Source organism: Trachypithecus francoisi, unplaced genomic scaffold, assembly GCF_009764315.1.
Source record: "Trachypithecus francoisi isolate TF-2019V2 unplaced genomic scaffold, Tfra_2.0 Lachesis_group17, whole genome shotgun sequence".
Taxonomy (NCBI): domain Eukaryota; kingdom Metazoa; phylum Chordata; class Mammalia; order Primates; family Cercopithecidae; genus Trachypithecus; species Trachypithecus francoisi.
This window is the reverse complement of record NW_022681462.1, coordinates 95,673,363-95,696,903: the sequence shown is the minus strand read 5'-3', so window position 1 is coordinate 95,696,903 and position 23,541 is coordinate 95,673,363.

The window sequence follows — 23,541 nt, the reverse complement described above, 5'->3', positions numbered from 1 at the left end:
AACCCTCCTAACACCTTGATTTTGGACTTCTGGCTTTCAGAAGTGGGAGAAAACACATTTCTCAACTTTTAAGTTTGTGATAATTATACAGCTGCCACAGAAGACTAACACAGAAAGGTGGGGGCGGGGGTGAACAAGAAGAACAGATAGCACTTGAACCTTCTTTGTGGATTAGGGAGAGCTGTACACGGCATCTGGCTGTAGGGTGGTGCAAGGATTCAAAGGGGAGCCAATAGTATGTGTAGAGGCTGAGCAGAACATGTAAGGCTTGTGGAGTGTGATGAGCCACCTCTAGGCACAGAATTCATGAAGGCTAGGAGTGGAAGATGTGGAAAAGACATTTTGGAAATATTGTGGTGAAGACTGAGTGTATGCAAATATTTACAGATTTTGTATTTTTTTTATTTTCTAAAAGACTAAAAATGTATTAGATATTTTTGTCAAAGAAGGGCATGATCAGAATCATTCTTTATGAAATTGATTCAGTTGTCTATTAGGTTTATTGGCTAGGTAGTGCCTGGTGGGAGGAAGGTTAAGGGCTTCTTACAGTTGTGAGGGACAAGTTCCATAAGGTCCATATTGTGAGGGCATTATCCTGTACTTACATGGGATGATACAGTCAAAACTGGATCTGTGGCATTTCCTCCTATTTCAAAAGAGAGCCATTTTTATAGAACAGTAAGACATTCATATAATTGTTTAAAGCCTTAATATCTCCAAATATATATTATCTTCCATTCTGCTCATATCTTGAATCATACATGTATCTGTCTTCTTATTCTTTTTTTTTTTTCTTCAAATATAGACAAGTCTCACTTTGTCACCTGGACTGGAGTGTAGTGGCACAGTCATAGCTCACTGCAGCCTTGAACTCCTAGGCTCAAGCCATCCTCCTGCCTCAGACTCCCAAATAGTCAGGACTACAGGTGCATGCCACCACACCCAGCTAATTAAAAATTTTATTTTGTAGAGAAGTGGTCTCATGACATTGCCCAGACTCATCTTAAATTCCTGGCTTCAAGCCATCCTCCTGCCTTGGCCTCTAAAAGTGCTGGGATTACAGGCGTGAGCCACTGCGCCTGACTCTTTCTTCCTTTTTTAATTGAAAATACTTAGGCCATTGATGGGTGGCTATAATTTTTGATATTATAGACTTTAACAATGTCAGGTTGGAAGTTTATCCAAGATGCATGTTTGGTACTTTTCCTTTTTTTGGCTGGAAGACTAATAATGATATATACCAGTTATCCTTTACGGTGTACAGTATAAGCTCATTCTCTGGTGCTTATAACAGAATAACTGAAACTGGGTAATATGTAAAGAAAAGGAGTTCATTCCTAAAGATTTGGAGGCTGAAAAGTCTAAGGTCAAGGGGCCTCATCTGCTGAGGGCCTTCTTTCTGATGGGGACTCTAGAGAGTCCCGAGGCAGCACAGGGTATCGTGTGGTGAGGGGGCTGAGTATGCTATCTCAGGTCTCTCTTCTTTTTCTCATAAAGCCACCAGTTCTCCTCTCGTGATAATCCATTAATCTACTAACCCATTAATCCCTTAGTCCATGAATGGGTTAATCCCCTTATGAGAGCATAGCCTTCCTGATCCAATCACCTCTTAAAGTCCTCACCTCTCAATACTGCCACATTGGAGATTAAGTTTCCAACACATGAAATTTGGACGGCCGGGCGCGGTGGCTCAAGCCTGTAATCCCAGCACTTTGGGAGGCCGAGACGGGCGGATCACGAGGTCAGGAGATCGAGACCATCCTGGCTAACACTGTGAAACCCCGTCTCTACTAAAAAATAGAAAAAAATAGCCGGGCGAGGTGGCGGGCGCCTGTAATCCCAGCTACTCGGGAGGTTGAGGCAGGAGAATGGCGGTAAACCCGGGAGGCGGAGCTTGCAGTGAGCTGAGATCCGGCCACTGCACTCCAGGCGGGCGACAGAGCGAGACTCCGTCTCAAAAAAAAAAAAAAAAAAAAAAAAAAAAAAAAAAAAGAAATTGGAGGCTACCTTCAAACCAAAGGACAGAGCTTGAGTTTTTCCCAGGAGTTCAATACTGTGTGCAATAATTTGCATATATTAGCATATTCAAATATTGACATTTATGCAGTATGTACTACTCTTAATTTTATTTTACAAATGGAAGGACTTATGCTAACAGATACATTATCTCATTCAAGGTCACACAGCAAGCAAGTGGCAGAGGTAGAATAAGGACACAGGTTATCTGGGGATAAATGATGCCTCACTAACCTGAAGGACAGTGAATTCCTAAGTGTAATTGTTAGCCAGATTAAGAATCCATGAACAGGCCAGATTTTTCAGAAGTCAAATAGTTCCATACTTTGGGTTTAAAAGTAGAAACATTTCCCAGAAAGCCACTGAATTCCATGGAGAATTTATTTTATGCAGTTTGAGCCTGAAATTCAGAAGTGAAAAAGAATGCCATGGAATTCAATGCAGACCTTTTATCTGGGGCTTGCCTCTTATACTTATTGCTATTTATCTCACCTCTTATCAGCAGACATTGAACATTAGAGAGCATGAAATTTCTTTTGAAATAATTACCTGATCCTGTTATCTTAAAAGACTTGCAGACTTCGAGGCATTTTTTACTGAGCACTAGTGGGTGGGATCATCAGCCTCAACATTACTAAGTGTTATCCTGCTAGCATTCCTAAGACCCAAACAGCAGTCTCTGTTCCTCTGCTGAAATGTTGGTCATGATAAGAAATTAACCTGAAACTTGAAGCCCTTTGCCTAACAACATTTGTGTGGGCTGCGGAGCCATCTGGGGGGGTGAACCTGAGAGTGAACCTAAAAGTGGATCAAATGTCTCTATGAGGCTCTGGCTGTGGAGAAAACAACAAATTCTTTCTCCAACTGAAAACCAATGTGAGGTTAGAATCAACATCCTCCATATACCCACCAAGTGTATACCATGGTCCTCAACTAGGGGAAGTAATGGGCTGGAAAGAATTATTACAGAGTGATCTGAGGTGCATTTTCAAAAAACACAGACACCATAACCCCTATCACTAGCCCCCAGCCCCTAGTCCCCTTCAAAAACAAAACCTAACACTAAGCCATGTATATTTTAACATACATCATTGTTTGATTTCTTGGATTCTCCCATGCTTCGTGTGGAAAACAAGCCAGAACAAAAGTCCTAACCCCAGAGTCAGGAAATGAATGAAATGAAGCATATATCATCCTTCTCCTCTTCTCCGTCTCCTCCTTCTTCCTGTTCCCTCTAACTTTTTATTTTGAAGTAATCATAGAGTCACAGGAAATTGCAAAAGTATTAGTGTGGTCCTGGGTGTACCCTTCACCCAGTTTCTCCTAGTGGCAATAACTTGTACTTACAACGATAGAACAACATCAAAATCAGGAATCTGGGAAACTGACATTGATATTTATATAATCCATCAATCTTTTTCACATCTCACCAGTTTTATAAGAACGGATTTTCTTCCATGTGCACACATGTGCGTCTCATTCTAAGCCACTTTATCACACATCCTGATTCCTATAATACAGATACCACAAGAATCTCCTACCTGCTGTCTCTATATTCACACCCAACACTCCGTCCTCCAACCTCTGGCAAACACTCATTGGTTTTGCTCTTTCCATAATTCCATCATTTAAGGGTCTTATGGAAACAGAATCCTCAAATAAGCAACCTTTTGAGATTGGATAGTTTTCATTAGGCACAATGACACAATGAGAGCCATGCAAGTTGTTGAATGCGTCAATAGTTTATTCCTTTCTAATGCTTACCAGTATTCTATGGTGTGAATGTACCATAGCTCATTCACCCATTTACCCATTGAAGAACATTTGAGTTGTTTCTGGGTTTTACCTATCGCAAATACATTTGCTATGGACATCCACGCACAGCTTATTTTTTGTTTTTGTTTTTTTTGTTTGTTTCTCTTGGGGGTGGTATTTTTTCAACAATTTTATTTCTTCTGTGTTAACTGGTCTGTTCATATCTTCTGTATTTTGGAAGGTCAATTTTAGGGATTTATATTTTCCCAGAAAATTATCTGTTGTGTATCCAATTTTCCAAATTTATTTTCATAGGGTTAAAATAGATTTGTCTCAGCCAGGCGAGGTGGCGGGCGCCTGTAGTCCCAGCTACTCGGGAGGCTGAGGCAGGAGAATGGCGTGAACCCGGGAGGCAGAGCTTTCAGTGAGCTGAGATCTGGCCACTGCACTCCAGCTTGGGCGATAGAACGAGACTCCGTCTCAAAAAAAAAAAAAAAAAAATAGATTTGTCTCATAGCTTTGCTAAATTTCTGTTTATTCTGCAATATCATTATATGTACTTGTATTTTTTCCTTGATTCAGTTAGCTAATGACTTTTTACATCTTACTATAATTTTTAAAAATCATGAGTTTATTCATACATTCCACAATTTTTCTATTTTCTATTTCTATTGTCATTTTTTTTTTTATTTCTTCAGGTTCATTCATGTTTTAACAACCTGAGTGGAATATTTTTAATATATTTATATTCAGCCATTCTCATGAATTAAAGTAAGTTTTTAAGGTGATGAATCTTCCTTGAGTCATAGTTTAGCTAAATCTATATAGGTCTGATATCCAGTACTGTTATTACCGTTTCCAAAATACTTTACAGTTTCAGATTTAATTTCCTCTTTCATTTAAGAGTTGCTTGAGAAAAGTTTTACAAGTTCTAGGCGGTAAGGCTTTCCTCCCTTTTCACCAAGTTTGTTATTGTATTGTTGCATCATTATCAGAGAAGCTACTTTGTATAATTTTTACTTATCTACAGGCTTTTATGTAGACATGATTTTTCACTTTTCTGGGATAAGTACCCAGGAGTGTGATTGCTGGGTTATATGGCAAGCTTATATTTAGTTTTTTAAGGAACTGCCAAACTATTTTCTGGAGTTCCTGTACCATTTTATACTTCCACCAGAAATGTATCCAGCTGCCACGTCCTCATCAGCATTTGGCATTTCAGCTGTTTTAATAACACAGTTAAAAGAAAAAAAAAAAAAAAAGCTATAGAAGTTATACCTCCACCAAATGCCCAGATGATCTCCTTGGTATTCTTTTGCATTAATCTTTATCTGTATTATTAATCTGAATCTAAATTCTCCCTTAACAACCAAGCCCAGCTGTAGTGATGTGAGCCTGCTTAATCTATTAACAGTGGGACATAAAAGGTGGTTATCAGCCCTTCCAATACTTGCCTAAGACAATTGGAAACTATATTTTTTCTGACATTCTGAAACTGTGTTTTCTGACATTGATTTCTGGAGTAATCATCTTACAATCCTTATCCCATTCCTCAGGTAGGGAGGTGGAGGCCCACAGTAGCCTGTGTAGTATTGGGTGATGATGGAAAAATAGAAAACTGGGAGGTCAGGTGATGTAATAGGGTTCCACAGGAATTGTGACGAATTTTGAACAACAGGGATCTCATTTACTAAACTATAGATAGGAAGTCATGGTTCCTTTTTCAAGCGATGAAATATTTCAAACATAGAAAAATACATAAACTAATATAACAGGCACCCACTTACGCACAGGGCCACCAGAAGCTCATGTCTTTGTGCAAACTCGAGAAAGGCTTTCTGTCTTTCACACCATGGCAGGGTACATGGTTGGGCAATCCTTGACTGGGCTGTGCCCCCATGAGGGAGCTCAACCTAGATAGCCATAAGTGGAGGTAATCACTGCTGAGTTAAACGGTGGTGAACATGCTGCTGCGTTTGCTTTGGAATTTGATTTTAGTGTGCAAACCTAAGAACTACGGCCTAAGCCTGACCACTCTACTCCTAACCTCTTCCTTTGCACAGGTAACCCATCCTCATGTTTGCTAAGTATCATTCCCATAAATACTACTGGCCCGTGTATTTAAATTTTATACAAATACCCAGCACTTTGGGAGGCCGAGACGGGCGGATCACGAGGTCAGGAGATCGAGACCATCCTGGCTAACACGGTGAAACCCCGTCTCTACTAAAAAATACAAAAAAATTAGCCGGGCGAGGTGGCAAGCGCCTGTAGTCCCAGCTACTCGGGAGGCTGAGGCAGGAGAATGGCGTGAACCCGGGAGGCGGAGCTTGCAGTGAGCTGAGATCTGGCCACAGTACTCCAGCCTGGGCGGCAGAGCGAGACTCCGTCTCAAAAAAAAAAAAAAATTTTATACAAATAATTTCAAGGTGTATATTTTTGTTATGAAACAACTTGTTTTTTCATTAATTCTACTTATGAAATTTCATTGTATATAGAAAAGTAAAGTAAGGATAACAAGAATAGTTAACTTTTACAGATTTCTTATCATATGTTGGGTACACTTTTAAGTGCTTTGTACATATTACTGCATCTAATCCCATCTTTGGATGTTTTAACTGATCTGTCTGTTATTCTAAGTGTGTATATGCGTGTATGTATGTGCCTTATTTCTCCCTGAGTGCTACTTTTATGTGAGAATGCATGATATTTCATCACTTCTAAAAAATCTTCAGCCATTATCTTTTTTTTTTTTTTTGAGACAGAGTCTCACTCTGTTGCCCAGGCTGGAGTGCAATGGCGTGATCTCGGCCCACTGCAACTTCTGCCCTGTGGGTTCAGGCAATTATCCTGCCTCAGCCTCCTGAGTACCTGGGATTATAGGCGCACACCACCACGCCTGGCTAATTTTTGTATTTTAGTAGAGACAGGGTTTCACCATGTTGGCCAGGCTGTTCCTGAATTCCTGACCTCATGATCCACCCGCCTCAGCCTCCCAAAGTGTTGGGATTACAGGCATGAACCACTGCGCCCAGCTTCCCCACCATTCTTTCTCTCTTTTTTTCTTTTCCTTTTTGAGATGGAGTATCACTCTGTCTCCCAGGTTGGAGTGCAGTGGCACGATCTTGGCTCACTGCAACCTCCACCTCCCAGGTTCAAGTGATTCTCCTGCCTCAACTTCCCCAATAACTGGAATTACAAGCACACATCACCACACCAGGCTAGTTTTTGTATTTTTAGCAGAGAGGAGGTTTTACCATGTTGGTCAGGCTGGTCTCGAGCTCCTGACTTCAGGTGATCTGCCTGCCTTGGCCTCCCAAAGTGCTACAATTACAGGCATGAGCCACCGTGCCAACCCCCACCATTCTTTCTACTGTATTCTCCCAGTAGATGATGCATTTTGGATCTTCTCATTCCATCCTCCCTCAATGATCTTTTTGTAATGATCTTATCCTTATCATTCGTTGCTTTATTGCACTGGTTCCTTATTCTGATAAGTCTAATCTATGTTTCTTCTGTCTGAAAAGTTTTTAAATTCAAGGATGATATTATTTGTTCCCATCATCTCTGTCAAATCTGCCTGTTTTCATGTGTCTCTTATTTCTTTTATTGTGTTTATTTCCTGACTTTGTCTTTAATCATTTGTCTTTAAGTTTTTTGTTGTACTGACTAATGTCCTTAGGTTTTAATGATGCTTGTGTGTGTATCTACTGTATTGTGCTCAAGATACATTGTTTCGTCGTGCATTTTGTAATTTTTAATTGTGAGCTCAAAGTAGGAAGGCCTCCCTCTTTCCAGTCCTCTGAGCCCTGTGGGAAAACCTCTATAGCCTATGTTGTTGAGGTACCTCTAAAGCCTTTTATATTTATTTCTGCCTGGTGAATCAGGTGGTATAAATTTAGAATCTAAATTCTTGTGAGGTACCAGCAGAGATGGATGAACTTTCTTGCTATTTTTTTTTTTTTTTGAGACAGAGTCTCACTCAATCGCCCAGGCTGGAGTGCAGTGGCGTGATCTTGGCTCACTGCAAGCTCCGCCTCCTGGGTTCACACCATTCTCCTGCCTCAGCCTCCAGAGTAGCTGAGAGCTTTCCTGCTAATTTTTAGGCAGAAGGGAGATTGATTTTGTGATTCACTTTCACTGAGGCTGTGATATTCGAAGTCACTAGCAGTGGTCTCATTTGCAACTCAGCTTATTTGGTCCAAGGTCTCATCTTTAAGGCTTCCACGGGTTCTAACACTCAAGATCCTATGTTTTTGGATGTAGTAAACCCACTCGACCTCAGCTGCAACATGTGTTTACATGTCTCCAGTTCTAATGTTCAAGTCTTTATTAATTCAAAGATATATTTTATCATATCTTTTTAAGCTTTTAGTGGAAAAGATGATTTTTTAATTACCTTCATCTGCCATCTTGTCAACATTGGAATTCTTAAAACAAGTTTAAATGTTTTATGTATTGCCTTAGCATCCTGAGAAAATGCAGTTAGAAAAAAAGGCAGATGTCAAAGGTAATTTATATAGGTGACACCCAGGCTAGTAACAGAATTACAACACCCTATTTCTAGCTTCCAGGTTTACAAGTAAACCAGGTACCCAGTATTTTTTTTTTTTTTTTTCAGCCAGTATGTTGTAGGATCAATTTGAGGGACAGAAGTCTCTGTAAAAATAACATATTTGAGGGACGGGCACAGTGGCTCACGCCTGTAATCCCAGCACTTTGGGAGGCTGAGGGGGGCCACAATTAATAATCAGGTGTATATGATTTGTTGGAAAATAAACAAGAGTTTAGAAAAAACAATGTTAGCAGACATTGTAAACCAATAATAAGAAAACTTGTTTTATTATTACTATTATTTGATCAGTTACTTTAGATTCAGAATTCCCTGACCATGAATTATGACTCTGCCTTCGAGGATGAATGCTCAAAGCATTCTATGCTTCTGTCTAAGAGTTTCACAAACTCAATCCTTCTCTTAGAAAATACACGATACATAAAGTGATAATATCCGCATTTAAAAAGTTGTTTTGTTTTGCTTACCCTATCACTTTCCAAATTATGGAAAAAGTTTACGACAAATTTTCGTATTTTCCAAAAGTATAGTTTCATTGAATTATCTTTAGGGAAGTTTAGGTTAGACAGCATGATTTTTACTATGCATATGTTACAGTTAAAAGTAACAGAGTATCATTACCCCAGCTGTGTTAGAAGTATAAGCCACACAGAGAATACAATGAGGTCGATTCTAGAAAAAGAACATATTTATTTTGGGATTTAGAAAATAGACTTATAACCAAATAACAAAAATATCCTGGGCTCATGATCCTGCATGTATTTTTACAAGATATATCACATCTCATAGAATAGGCCTATGTAGGAAAGCATCATTCTGATTTAGTGAAAATCCAGAATTTCAGGCCATCATTAATCTAATGTAATGTTATTACTTGAACTTTTTGGAATCACAGTGCAAATAAAAGCAACACTGGGGAAACATATTTTTACCTAAGCTAGCAATATGAAAACATAATAACCTGAATGCTGGGGAAACTGTAGCAAAACCTAACATACATTTCTGGGGGCATTGTTAAGTTGGCTCAGCCATGTTGGAAAGCAAGAGCACAGGAGCATCATGGCCAATAGAAATGTGTATTGAACTCGAATCATTATGTTTAGATATAAAATTCCATTTTAAGAAAATATTTAAAAAATAGTAGGCATATAATTTCTTGCAATGATGGGGGGAAAAGGCTAGACTTAATTTTTGAAGACCCAGGTTTAAGTTCTGTTTCTTTTACTTGACCCCTGGAAACTCATTTCTTCACTATTTGGTTTGTTTTTCCAGAATATTTACCAAATGGCAAAAAAAAAAAAAAAATTGAAAAATTGAAAAATTGAAAAATTGAAGTAGCAATAGTCAGAGAAGGATTAATTAACAAATTATTCTTCAACTTCTAAGTTACAACACAACTCTATGTAATCACGAAAATTGTTTTAGAGGTGTTAAGTAGTGAAAGCAGAAGAAAAGTGTTTCTTCATGATGATGACAAAAGCCAAACACAGAAAAGACAAGCATTTTGGAAAAGAAAAATGTGTCATAGGAGGGTTTTTAAAGATGTATGTATTAATACTTTTCTTTAATATCCTTTCCAATGATATTTTTATATGAAAATGCTGAAATAAAAATATGTTTTGAGTATAAATTTAACAGTGTAATTGATGGGTAAATATTGAGAAGTGTCTAAAAATATATGAGTTGTTAAAATCCTGGCTGACATAACAGTACACACAGAAAGGGCATCTGAACTCTAGTGATTTGAAAGGGTGTGAATCTCATGTGCTCCAAGTTTTATAAGTTTATATATTTTTCTATATTTTTATATTTATATTTTAATATATTTTATAAGCAACATCATATCTTTCTTAATTATCACATTTTTTAATTTAAGAATTTCTGGATTCATTCATTTGATGAACATTAATGAATTAGAACTTACTAGCTGAATTAGGACATACTAAGTGTCATAATAACAGAACAAAAGGAGAAAAAGCCCTAGTATCTACGGTAAGCTCAACTATGTTACTTAATATATATTTTAATTAATATTAATAAGTAAAATGAACCATTTTCTTCCATGGAAAGGATCACAGTAACAAATAGTATGAAAAAGTTCTTATTGGTGTAGTTTGTAACATGAACCATAGTTACATATGTAGGAATAAGGGCTGAGTTGAAGAAAGGAAACAGTTCTTTCCTTTGCCTTGTTACTTCTTAGCAGTTTGGCCACGGACCATCCTTCATTTCTTCATTACTTTTCTCATTCATTCATCCCGGATTATTCTATTTCTCAGATATTGTGGAGTGTGTCTGTCATATGTGAAGCACAATGCTAGGTAGTGAGGGTGCGGAACTGAGTTAGAACGCCTGTCTTCAAGAACCTCATCTTCAATTAAGGAAGATGGAAAAGTTTAAAGACAAAGTGACAGCAGGGGTATGAAAGTTTGATGCAAACACAGAAACAACTAAGTAGCTTCACCTTCCTTAAAATGGTGATATCTACATCCAGATATCATGAGGATAAAAAAGATGATGAAAACAATAGGTCTATGATACCTTCACTGTCCCTGTGCAAACATGATGAAACCTCTAAAATCTCCAGTAGTTGGAAAGCCCATTTACAACTGGACCCCAGCCTATTTGTCCTATCTAGGATCTTTTCAATCTTTGCCCTATTTCTTCAGAAACTTTAAACTATTCACCATTTTTCTAAATATGGTACAATTTCTCACACCTCTGTACCTAGCACTAGTTGCTTTCCCTGTTTGGAAAGACTTTCCTTCTATTTCTAACATGAGCCCTCCTGACTCTCTGGTTCATTCCCTTTCTGATGACTTACTCTTCATGTTGCAGACACAGTGAAAATTACACTGCCAAATCTTCTCACATTCCCAACGCAGTTAATTATTTCTTTCTTTCAGCACCCCTACTGCTTTTTCCCCTGCTTGTAGTAAAAAACTGATCAAAGCCACCTGTCTGTCCTCTTCATCATTAACTCTCTGAGGGTAGAGACTTCACCTTTCCTATTTCTTTATTGCCATCACCTAGCAACATGTCTTAGTAAATATTGGTTATAAAAATTAATGCAGCTATAGAGAACACATTAGCCAATGAAAAAACTAAGTGAATGAATGAGTGATCAAATTAATGAGTCAGTAAATTACTGAATAGTGATTGAGGAAATGAGGAAATGACTGAGTGGCAAATTATTGTATAATTAATTAATTAATGAATAAATTCATTATTTAGTAAGTGAATAAATAAGTGTATGACTTATCTAAAGAGTTCATGGCAGTTTTTGCTTCCAGATCAGAGAAATTCAGGATTTTAACTGACATAAACTTTTTCCCTCCAACAGCTGTGTCTCCGGTCATCATCATGCAAGTAGAATTTTTGCCAAAGGTATTAAGAATAGCTCACTATTTAACTATTCCAGACAATTTGCAATTGCAGTCTGTGACAAAGCCACAGTTTTAACAATATTTCGCAATCCTCGTTTTATGACTGTGATTTTATAATGTAAACATCACCCCCTGTGAAATTCTCAGTTTTTTTTTTTCAAATTATTCTTCCAGATATTAGTAACAGAGAAATGACTTATATACTATATGTTGGCTAATAAATTATATTCCTTCACAGTAAGTTCTAACTGACTTTGATTTACAAAAACAATGTTGACTTAGAAGAAAAATATTTTTGTTAATTTGATAACATGGGTCAAAACTGTTCTGTACTACTTCATTTGCATTAGCAAAACTATGAACTTAGCTTGAGACATGGCGTGGCATTTGTGTATGGTCACAAGGAGACACTGTGTCTTGTCTTTGCAGTACAAAACTGCACACAATCTTGTTTGTGAAAATTGTGCCCAAGAATAATTATTTAGGTTTTTTTGTTTTTTTGTTTTTTGTTTTGTGACGGGATCTCACTCTCTTGCTCACACTAGAGTGCAGTGGTGCCATCTCGGCTCATTGCAACCTCTGCCTCCCTTCAACTTCCACCTCCCAGGCTCAAGTGATTCTCCTGCCTCAGCCTCAAGTAGCTGGGATTACAGGTGTGCACCATCATGCCTGGCTGATTTTTTTTTTTTTTTTTTTTGTATTTTTAGTAGAGACAGGGTTTCACCATGTTGACCAGGCTGGTCTCAAACTCCTGACCTCAAATAATCCACCCACCTTGGCATCCCAAAATTATTTAGTGTTTTGAACACCCTTTCCTGTGTAGCCAGAGGTTTCTAATGATAATTGTTAAATAAACAGATCATTAGGTTAAGATTAAGACTGTCAATACAGGCTTAGTCTGCTAATTGAATAGTGTTTGATGGAATGGGACCCGTGCCTTTTGCAGTGGTTAGCAAATATTGAATTTGTAAGATTCCATCATTACCTTGTTTTTCATGTTACTGAGTAATAAAGTGAGGCCTAGGTGAACATATGGTTTACTACACTGATTTCAGACATTAGAGAAAATACAAAATAATAAAATAAACCTTCTTTAACATGAAAGGAAGTGAGCTCAGTCACTCTGTGTCCTTTCAGTGTCCTTTGTAGAGATTTAGCTTTTCTAGGCCCTTTTAAAAGAATACAACTTTTAATACTATAAAGTATGTTCTTTAAAAATACTTTTGAAAAATAGAAATGATTACAAACTTTTCCAAAATGTTGGCTGATTTCCTTAGGATTAATTCCCAAAAAAGAAAATATATAAGTCTAAACTGTGAATACTTCAAAGTACTTTTTATTGATTTTTAATTGCTGTATAGAAAGAACCTGAATATATACTAAGTACTAAAATGTCTCTTCCTCCTGTAGAAGTACCTTGTCTTTTACGTTTAGTAATGGAAACAAATGTGATGAATTGCTAAAGGCCTTCTTCCATGATGGCACTCTATTCATAGAAGTTTATATGGCATTTCGAAAGCTCTAGTCTAAATAAATATTGACATGATAATTTTGGAATCAACTCTTCCCAAGAAGCAGTCATGTAGAAGAGAATATGGAATTTTTTCTTACCCTCCTGAGTATGGAAGTGATCCCCTAAAGAAGACATTCCTGGAATGCTAGACAAACTCAGTGTAAGGAACCACATTCTAGTGTTTCCGGACTCACCACCTACGCAACGAGCTGACTGCTAGGCTTACGTCAGGAGTGTTGTGTCTCTGGAAATGTCTAGAGAGAGGTTGGATGACCAATGCTTGGGAATATTTTTAAAGGCACTCTAGTTCCAACTGGGTAATCCAACTAGACATAATGTAAAGCTGCTTCATGCTGTCCCCATGCTGTCAACCTCATATCCAGCATATGCAAGCAATTAAATAATTGGCGACTATTACATTTCCAAATAGATGGTAAACTACATTTTAATCAATCATTTCAACCTTCTGCTTCATTAATGCTCTTTTAATGAACTACTAAAAGTAACAGAACAGTAGTTTGGGAATTTTCTTTTGTTTTTGTTTTTGATAGCTTGAGCTTTTCTGCCTCCTCCTTGGGCCTCTTCCCTACTTCATATTGGACATGCAAATGTCTCAAAAGAGACAGAAGGAGAAGAAGAAAACACCTACCTAAATTAAATAACGGATTAGGAATGGGATGCAAAGGCAAAATGATTTGAGAACTTAAGGAAGCATTATAGAGACAAGGCAAGGTATCTAAAACACTTTAGCAAAGCCGTGGCACACTTATTGATCTTGGAATTGAACTCTGCCATCCATCCTGTCCCTTCCCATACCAGCACACCAGTCCCCATTTCTGTTGACTTTTTCCCCTATTCTTCTCCCTTATAATTTGCCCAAGCTGGGAAATGTGGCTGTCATATGACAACATGAACAATTCTCAAAGGAATGTTTAATATTTACTTTAATGATAAGAACTGGATTAGAAGAAAGAGGCAATTAAGAAATACTGTTCCCTTTGAACAAATTCAAGAAATATTTTGAGACAGAAAGGGGCTGAGGCATTTCTATGTATCCTTATGAGAAAAAATCAGTAGAAATCGAGTATGACAGATTTTGAATACGCCCCTCAGAATGTAGGAAGGTTTACGTGGATATTGCAGCGTATTGCAAATGGACTACATGTTCTGCGACTAAGTTGGGGGAAATAGGTCAATCCATTAGCTATTACAATTACATGATGCAACAGGAAAAGCACAGCTATTGAATTTTAGCTGCTATAATCCCAGCTAGGACTCGACAACCCGCAGTTGTTCTACAGTTACAATAATCTTTCAGGTGGACTTCATAAGTGAACTGAAGAAATTCTTTTGAAAATAACTTTTAAAAGGGAGAACATTTCCCCCGCACACATTTTCTAGTCGGCTTGGCTGTCCCCTCTGGGCTCAGTAAAAGAAACTCACGCAGTGCAAGTATGTTTAGCAATTGGGCCTGTTCCCAGGTTGTGAGACGTTTAGCAAAAATCCAGAGTTATTATTAGATCTAAATGGAGGCTTTTGTCAAAAGGCCTCTTGAATTGTTAGGAAATCAGAGTGCAAATTGATAATGACACACAACACATCTCTGCCCTGGCAGCTCCCCGAAGGCCGCTGAGCTACCCCAGAAAGAACTTCCATAGCCTCACGCCAACAGCATGTTGCCCAATACTTGTCCTTCTCCTAAGTCAGCCTGACAACTGCATTCTTCTCTTTTTTATAAGAGGCAAAACGAGATGGATTAAAGAGGATGTTTGAACTGAGACTATTAATTTCCTTGCAGTGTGTTTTCAAGTCAGATTCCTTTAGAAGAGTCTTTTGTGGTTTCATAAAATTACAACTTTGGCTATTTGGCTGCCTTTTCCAAAGCACAAATTTGGCTTCTAAAGAAAATGTACTGCATATGAAGAAAGGAAAGGAATGAGTCTGTGGTTATCTTAAATATACTCATTTTATATAATAGCTCCTTTATGCAAAGAAACAATTACAGTATTAACTACTTATTAATTTAAAAATCATAAAATATAGTCTTCCTAAAACTTATACGTTTTGTTTGATATATTTTAATTAATAAAAAAGGTTTTTCCTTAGCAACATTTAAATGCTTAAATATGCTTTTTTGCTGTCAGGTTTAAAAACATAAACTTCCCTTCTTTTTCTAAGGCTATTACGATATTTTTAATGTTTCAGAGATTAGGTGAGAGACCACTTCCTGAGTGAAGTGCATGTGTGTGATATCTTCAGGGAAATTGGAGAACGGATTGCTCCACCTCCTTGTCTTAATAATCTTGGCTCCATTAACTTCCTTTGGATGTGCCCTATGGTGATGCACATGGGAACAGGGCTCACTAAATGGCAAAGTAATTTCAGATTCTTTGTTGTTCCCACTTCTGTGGTCCAAGCACTAACGCAGTACCTCCCACAAGGCAGGAAGTCTATTTTATGTAATGAATCATTAAACATAATCCCTGGAAAAGGAGGGATCCTTACTTTTCACTGCTCTGCAGGTTTGACAAACTTCTAGTTAGTTTGAACTGATAGAAAACTGAATCCAATTTACTTGCCAATGAAGAAAGACAACTTGGAAATGTGGAGTCACATCAGATGTTTGGGGATGAGCTTCGGGCATATAAGGACACAGTGAGATTTTAAAGGGTGCTTACTAGCAGTCCACAAACCTCAGCTCTAGTCCCAGTGCTATCTATGGTTGATCCACCACTTTCCTCCACTGGGTTTTTCTGTTCTTACTGAGATCGATGGTTCTCAGACATCACTGTGCATCAGAACCACCGCTGGAGATTTTTTAAACGCCTATGCCCTGGTCCCACCTTAGACTAATTAATTAAGAATATCCAATGGGTGTGGCCTATCTGTGTATTTAATTTTAATTTTATGTTGTTTTAAGTTCCAGGGTACATGAGGGGGATGTGGAAGTTTGCTACATAGGTCAATGTGTGCCATGATGGTTTGTTGCACCTATCAACCCATCATCTAGGTATTAAGCCCGGCATACATAAGCTAATTTTTCTGATACTGTCCTCCCACGCTGCCTTCCACTCATAGACCCCGTGTGTGTTGACCCCTCCCTGTGTCCAGGTGTTCTCATTGTTCAGCTTCCTTTTATAAGTGAGCACATGTGGTGTTTGGTTTTCTGTTCCTGCGTTAGTTTGCTGAGGACGATGTCTTCCAGCTTCATCCATGTCCCTGCAAAGGACATAATCTCTTTCCTTGTTATGACTGCATAGCATCCTATGGTGTGTATGTACCACCTTTTCTTTATCTACTGTATCATTGATGGGCATTTATGTACCACATTTTCTTTATCTACCGTATCATTGATGGGCATTTGAATGGGTTGATTCCATGTCTTTGCTATTGAGAATAGTCCAGATGTGTATTTTTAAAAAGTTCTCCAGGCGATTCCAAAGTGAAGTTGGAAATAAACCTGAAGTTCATCCTCAAACATTTGATGGGACTCCAGATATCCAAGTTGTTTTTCTTCATTGGTAACTAAATTGGATTCCGTTTTCTAGCAGTTCAAACTAATTAAAAGGTTTGGCTCACACACAGAATTGTCTTTACCTGGTGTGCAATCAACTTAGGGCCATACCAAACTGCTCCAGACTTTAATGTGATATGATTGACCTGGGGTCTTGTAAAAATGCAGCTTCTGACTCTGTTCTTTCTGCCATGATACTGAGTAACAGACCTGTGTGGCTATAGCCACTCAAGGCGGATGTCCTACCTCAGCTTGGCACTAAATCTCTCCTTGTGTCTTAAAGACAGGTTGCTACATGAGAGCTCTTGAAGGCTCAAGACTCCAAGAATAAAGTAGCATCAGAGGGCCATGTCCGGAATGGTGATGGACGGGAAAGAAGGGCACCCCCTCACTTGATTTCTGTGCTCCTTATATTTTTGATGTTTATCGAAGCTGACATTGCTTCCCAAAGTCCAAGGAAGGAAAGACAAAACAGATCATTTTCATCTGCCTCGTGTTCCCTTAGCTATTTCCCAGGCTGACTGAGAACAATTTGCATCCTGTCCAGGCCTCATAATTTCTGGTTGTTAAAGAAAGACACATGGGTATTGCCAAAGCGTCGGGAGACCTTTACTCAGTGTAGTGTGACTTGAAGGATGTGGGAAATGTGGGAGGGTGGATTACTTTGATTTCTGTCCTGTGGTCTACACTGGAAGTTTCCTGTGTAAGGGCGAGAGACATTGAGCTTGCATTCTCTTTCAATTTAATTTTGGATTCACAGTATGTATATGTATTAAATGCAGTGAATATGAGGTGTCCTTTGTGTGTCAGATTCTTTGTTAGATGCTAGGGACAGTGACTTTAAGGAGTCACAGATTTTGTCTTCCAAGGGCTCCTAATTGTGCAGAGGGAAAGCCACACAGCTAAGTGTTATCCTGAAGAATAAGGTGCAATAAGAACACAGAAAAAAAAAGGCAATTAACTCTTTTGCTTACATGGTAAAAAAGGTAACAGGGGCAGTATGTCAGGGAAACTTTAAAAAATAAAAGAATTCCTCAAAATAGAAACAGGAGAAAAGCTTTCTAAGTAGGAATACACCATGCCTCAAGTCAAGGAAGCAAAACACTATTTTAAGCTTTATTATAGCACTAGAATTAAACTTAGTCATATCTAATCCTAAATATAAACATTCTTCTCACTCATATAGATTTGCTAATCTTTAGGGCACCACCTAATCAATATTCACCAATCATCTGAGTGATGACATGGTGTTCCAGAAAGGCCAAGGCAAAATTGGAAAAGAAAATTCACCCCTAAAACATGAAGGTAGGTAAATTTTAGCTCAACTTGAATCAAATGTAGCAAAGACTAGGAAGACAGTGCCTGTAATACAGGTGAGGTTTATTTTGTGACTTACTTGAGGCTCGGCATGAGGTTTGGCTCACATACAGAATTATCTTCCCCTGGGAGTACTACCAGTTTAGGACCATATCAAACAAATGCCCGGCGGGATTCTTGTGGGCTGTGTGGGCAATGGAAACACGGGGTTATAAAGTCTAAGAGAAGACATTTGCCGGCCTCCACCTAGAGTCAAAGTTGATACAGTTCAGTGTCCTTCTATGCTCCCTTAGAGTTTGTTGGTTTTTGTCTTCAATTTTATCCATCCCTTGAGGACATTGCTCTTTTGGAGTCTTGACTTTATATAGAAGTCCATGGTCGTTTAACCTTTACTCATAGGGTATTAACTGATATGCCAGGGCAGCAGTTGTCTCCAGTGGTTTGTTTCTGTTTCTCATTATTTTTGGCCTCTTGCTATATCCTTTATTATTCTGAGACACACGCACGTACACACACCCACACACGCACATGCACTCTTTCAAAATATTCTATATATTCTTTCAAAATAGTTCATTCAGCCTTCTAGTCAATTTCTTAGTTTCTGTTATTGCCTAACAAAGGACCCCCAAAACTTGGTAGCTTAAATTAACAGCAATAGTGGATTATGGAGATGATCTTGTCTGGTACAAGTGACTTTTACAGATTTGTAAATGTCTAGATCAATATATTGACAAAAATAAGATTTAAACAATTTAGTATGAACGGAGGCATGATGGATGTCCATCAGTGAATTGCACTTGTGCTTAAGGAGAACTTAATGGTTCCTGATTCCCTCCTGGCTCACTGCTGATCAGTGAGCCCACCTGGTGCACAGACGGGAAGTGGAGGAAAAGATAGGGTTTCGTCAAAAATAGAGAAGTGTTTAAGGTAGAGAGCAAAATGCGGGCCTTGGCTTCATTAGGATAAGTAATTTGGCAACCAAGTGTGTGATGAATTCAAAATCTGGAGATAATTTTGGAGGGGGGTGGCAGGTTCCAAACTGAAACAGAACTGGATTGTGGAGAGTGCATGAAGGAAGTAAAACAGGTCAGCATTCAGTGCTAGTTGGAAACAAGTTTGAGTTTTGCCTTAGCAAATAGCCAGCTCCATGATCTCAAATAAATCATGTTTTTAAAAAGATTTTCAAAGATGAAGGGCAGAAGTTAAAAACAAAGAAAAAAAAGAAAAAGAAAGAAAGTCACAATTAGACACACCCTTATGAAATTTTCAACACTGGAATAAAAGAAGATTTTAAAAGCATCATAGGAATGAAAAGGAACAGGCACTGGATTTCTCGTTAGCAATACAAGATGCAGAAACACAGCAGAGGGCCAGGTGCGGTGGCTCATGCCTGTAAGCCCAGCACTTTGGGAAGGTGAGGTGGGAGCAACTCACTTGAGTTTAGGAGTTCAAGACCAGCCTGGCCGACAGGGTGAAACCCCAACTCTACTAAAAATACAAAAAAAAAAAAAAATAGCCGGCATGGTGGTGCATGCCTGTAGTCCCAGCTGCTCTTCAGGCTGAGGCAGGAAAATTGCTTGAACCCAGGAGGCAGAGGTTGCAGTGAGCTGAGATCGCACCACTGCATTCCAGCCTGGGCAATAGAACAAGACTCCATCTCAAAAACAAACACACACACACACACACACACACACACACACACAATAGAGCAATACTTTAATACATTCAGAGGATAGTTTTTCAACAGAGAACACTATAGCTCAAAAGTGGTGGAAAGTTTTGACTTCCTACCCAGCAACTATTTCTTCTCTGCCTATTTCTAAGCAAATTTCCAGTTTTAAAGGCATTTCTTGAGCAAAAATATGCTGAGGGAGCCTTCCACAGTCCTGGAGGATGAATCATTATTAGTCTAAATCAATCATGACAAAATCTCTTCTCTTTGATATTGATTATTTGAAGCATGGAATTATAATGTGATTCTAACCAAGACGTCTTCCGGGGCTTCTGGAAAACATTTCTGTTTTCCTGATAAAGAAGATAGAGCTCTTCAGGAAGATCTTTTTTCCCCTTACAGCTCTTCGCCCTGCCTCAAACTCAGTTCTTTGAGGATATTATGTTTGGATCTGTGTCATCCAACTTGTGACCAGGAGGTCATAAGCCAACATACTGTGGATGGCTAAGTAGAATAATGGAAAGAGCCTGGGTCATTGATAACATTGTTTAGCTACTGAACCTAGCCTGGTACCACCTACCTCCAGATTTCCTGTTATTTGAGATAATTAAGAATCTCTATTACCTAAGCCATTTTGGGGTATAGAATGCATCATAAATGATACATGAACCAAATTATGTATCAGGCATAAAAATATTTTTCTTTTCAGGTAGGGAAGAGGTCAACCATTTTTTTATTATTCATTTCTTTGTAGGGCTTTACCTGGGGATTATTTCAGTAAAGTGAAGGAGGCAACCAGGAAAGCAAACAGAATCTGCCCAGAAGAAACCTAAGGGGCTGTGCTGGGATGATCGCATATAGCCTGAAAGCAACAAACTGGTTGGGAAAAGAGGAGAAAGGATGTGAAGTGCATATCAGGGAGAAAGGTAGAGAGGGAGGTTTTCAGGAAAAAAAAAAAATTGGTGGACGTAGAGGATAGAAAGTATGATCGAGAGTTTGGATGACAGTAAACATACACTAATATGTTATGGGGAAATAATGCTGGAAGAAAAAAGGCAAGTAGAAACCCTGCATGTGTGAGTAATGAGTGGCAGGAAGGTAGGGAGTAAATAAGAAAGGCCTGGTACAAACATGAAATAGATTATATTGTTGCATGCTAAGTAAGGTAAATTAAAGAAAGAAAAACCACTTAATCTTACCAAGTAGGAATATTCACTTTTGGGGATTCTGTAAGTCTTGGAATTGGATCTATCTATGCTTAACAATGAATAATATTTATATAATCTTAAAAATTAAATATAAGTAAATCTAGTATAATCATGTGTCAATGTGTAGAGTAAATCTTTGGACAAAAACCAGAAGTTTTGGTTGTGGTTATATGACTATATATAAAAATCAGCACTAATGGAAAAGCATAGCTGATATAAAGAAGGAATTTACGGTTGGATGAGAAAATTCAACAATGTAAAGGGACCGGTATACTTAACTCACACTCTGGTAATAATAATTAAAGATTGATCAGAACTTGTGAAATAAATAAATGTTTAAATATAAAATAAAATAAACAGAAAAAATGTATAAATATAAAAATCATACATGTAATCAAAAATAATAATATGTTATTAAATATTTTGAGATTCGATGAGGAAGAAAAGCGTAAATGAGTGAAATCCATCCTCCACATGAAGATATTTTACATAATCTCCTTGTCTTCCTATTTGCCTGCAAATCCCACCTCAGACTGTCACCTGCTCTATGAAACATTTCCAGCCACCTGATATTCTCATCAGGTTACAGTACATAATAACTGCATGCTCCTAAGGACAATTCTTTTTTTTTTTTTTTGAGAGGGAGTCTTGCTCTGTTGCCCAGGCTGGAGTGCAGTGGCGGGATCTCAGCTCACTGCAAGCTCCGCCTTCCGGGTTCACCCCATTCTCCTGCCTCAGCCTCCCGAATAGCTGGGACTACAGGCGCCCGCCACCTCGCCCGGCTAATTTTTTGTATTTTTGGTAGAGACAGGGTTTCACCATGTTAACCAGGATGGTCTCGATCTCCTGACCTCACGATCTACCTCGACCACCTCCGCCTCCCGAAGTGCTGGGATTACAGGTGTAATCTATCCAGCCAGCAATACATTTTGGGGGTTGTATTAGGCTGTTCTTACATTGCTATAAGGAAATACTTGAGACTGGTTAATGTATAAAGAAAATAGATTTGATTGGCTCACGATTCTTCAGGCTTTACTAGAAGCATGGTGGAGCATGTGCTTGGCTTCGGAGGTGGCCTCAGGAAGCTTTCAATCATGGCAGAAAGTAAAGGGGGAGCTACCCCTTCGCATGGCGAAAACAGAGGCAAGCGAGAGACAGGAAGTTGAGGAGGTGTGCCCTTTTAAAATGAGCAGATCTCTGGAGAACTCACACAGGAAGATAGCACCAACTCATGAGCGATCTGCCCCCATGATCCAAACACCTCCCACCGTGCCCCACCTCCAGCTTTGAGGATTACAATTCAGCATGAGATTTGGGCAGGGACAAATATCCAAACTATATCAAGGGTCTTGAGGGTTTATTCTATCCTAGGCTCTGTTTTAAATTCTAAATAGACACTGTAAAAAAGCATGCCATACCTGAGTGCTCTTCACGTGAATCTGACTCTTTTTTAAGAGAGAGAAAGAATTGGCCGGGCGCGGTGGCTCAAGCCTGTAATCCCAGCACTTTGGGAGGCCGAGACGGGCGGATCACGAGGTCAGGAGATCGAGACCATCCTGGCTAACATGGTGAAACCCCGTCTCTACTAAAAATACAAAAACTAGCCGGGCGAGGTGGCGGGCGCCTGTAGTCCCAGCTACTCGGGAGGCCGAGGCAGGAGAATGGCGCAAACCCGGGAGGCGGAGCTTGCAGTGAGCTGAGATCTGGCCACTGCACTCCAGCCTGGGCGACACAGCGAGACTCTGCCTCAAAAAAAAAAAAAAAAAAAAGAGAGAGAGAGAAAGAATTAAAGATCTGTTTACAAAATTAGTAAGAAATTACGTCGGTGATAAGTACTATGAAAAGACATATCACAGAAGTAGACTTGGTTTGGGGAATCTAGGAAGGCTTGCTTGAGGTGGGAGTGGGGGTGTATGAGTTGCTGTCTGAAGTATGGTAGACAGTACCTTGGCCAAGCAGGGTAGTGTGGAGCGAAGGGCATGGTATGAGAAGCCTAATGCCAGGCAGGAAGGAGTATGCCGTGCTGAAGAGAAACTCTGCAGGCTCCATGGCGTTGCAATGCTGGCAGTGAGGAGACAAGAAGCTAAAGAGGACCCTGGAGCAGGAAGGAGGAGAAAGGTGAACCTGGTGCAGAGATAGGAACTGCAGCTTACAGGGCCTTGCAGTCATAGTATGGAGTTTGTCTTTCTTAGAAGAGAACAGAGCAGCCACTCCCAGAGCAAACCTCAATGAGATTTGTTTGTGAATAGATCAGGGTGAACGAACTGCAGCCTGTGGGCCAAGTCCAGCCTCCTACCTGCTTTTATAAATACCCTTTTACTAGAACACAGCCACACTCCTTTGTTTGCTTATTATCTATGCCTACTTTCATACTATCATGGCAGAGTAGTTGCACCAGAGATCGTATGGGCTGCAAAGCCTAAAATACGTATTATTTTGCCATTTACAAAAAAAATAGTTGTTGGACCCTGGAATAGATCAATCTACAAACGATGCAGAGAACGGTTCTTGCTTTTGTGCTTGCACGTTGTGTACTAAGATCATTCGTATCCTTATTTCTCTCTCCCATTATTAGACTGTGAGCTCC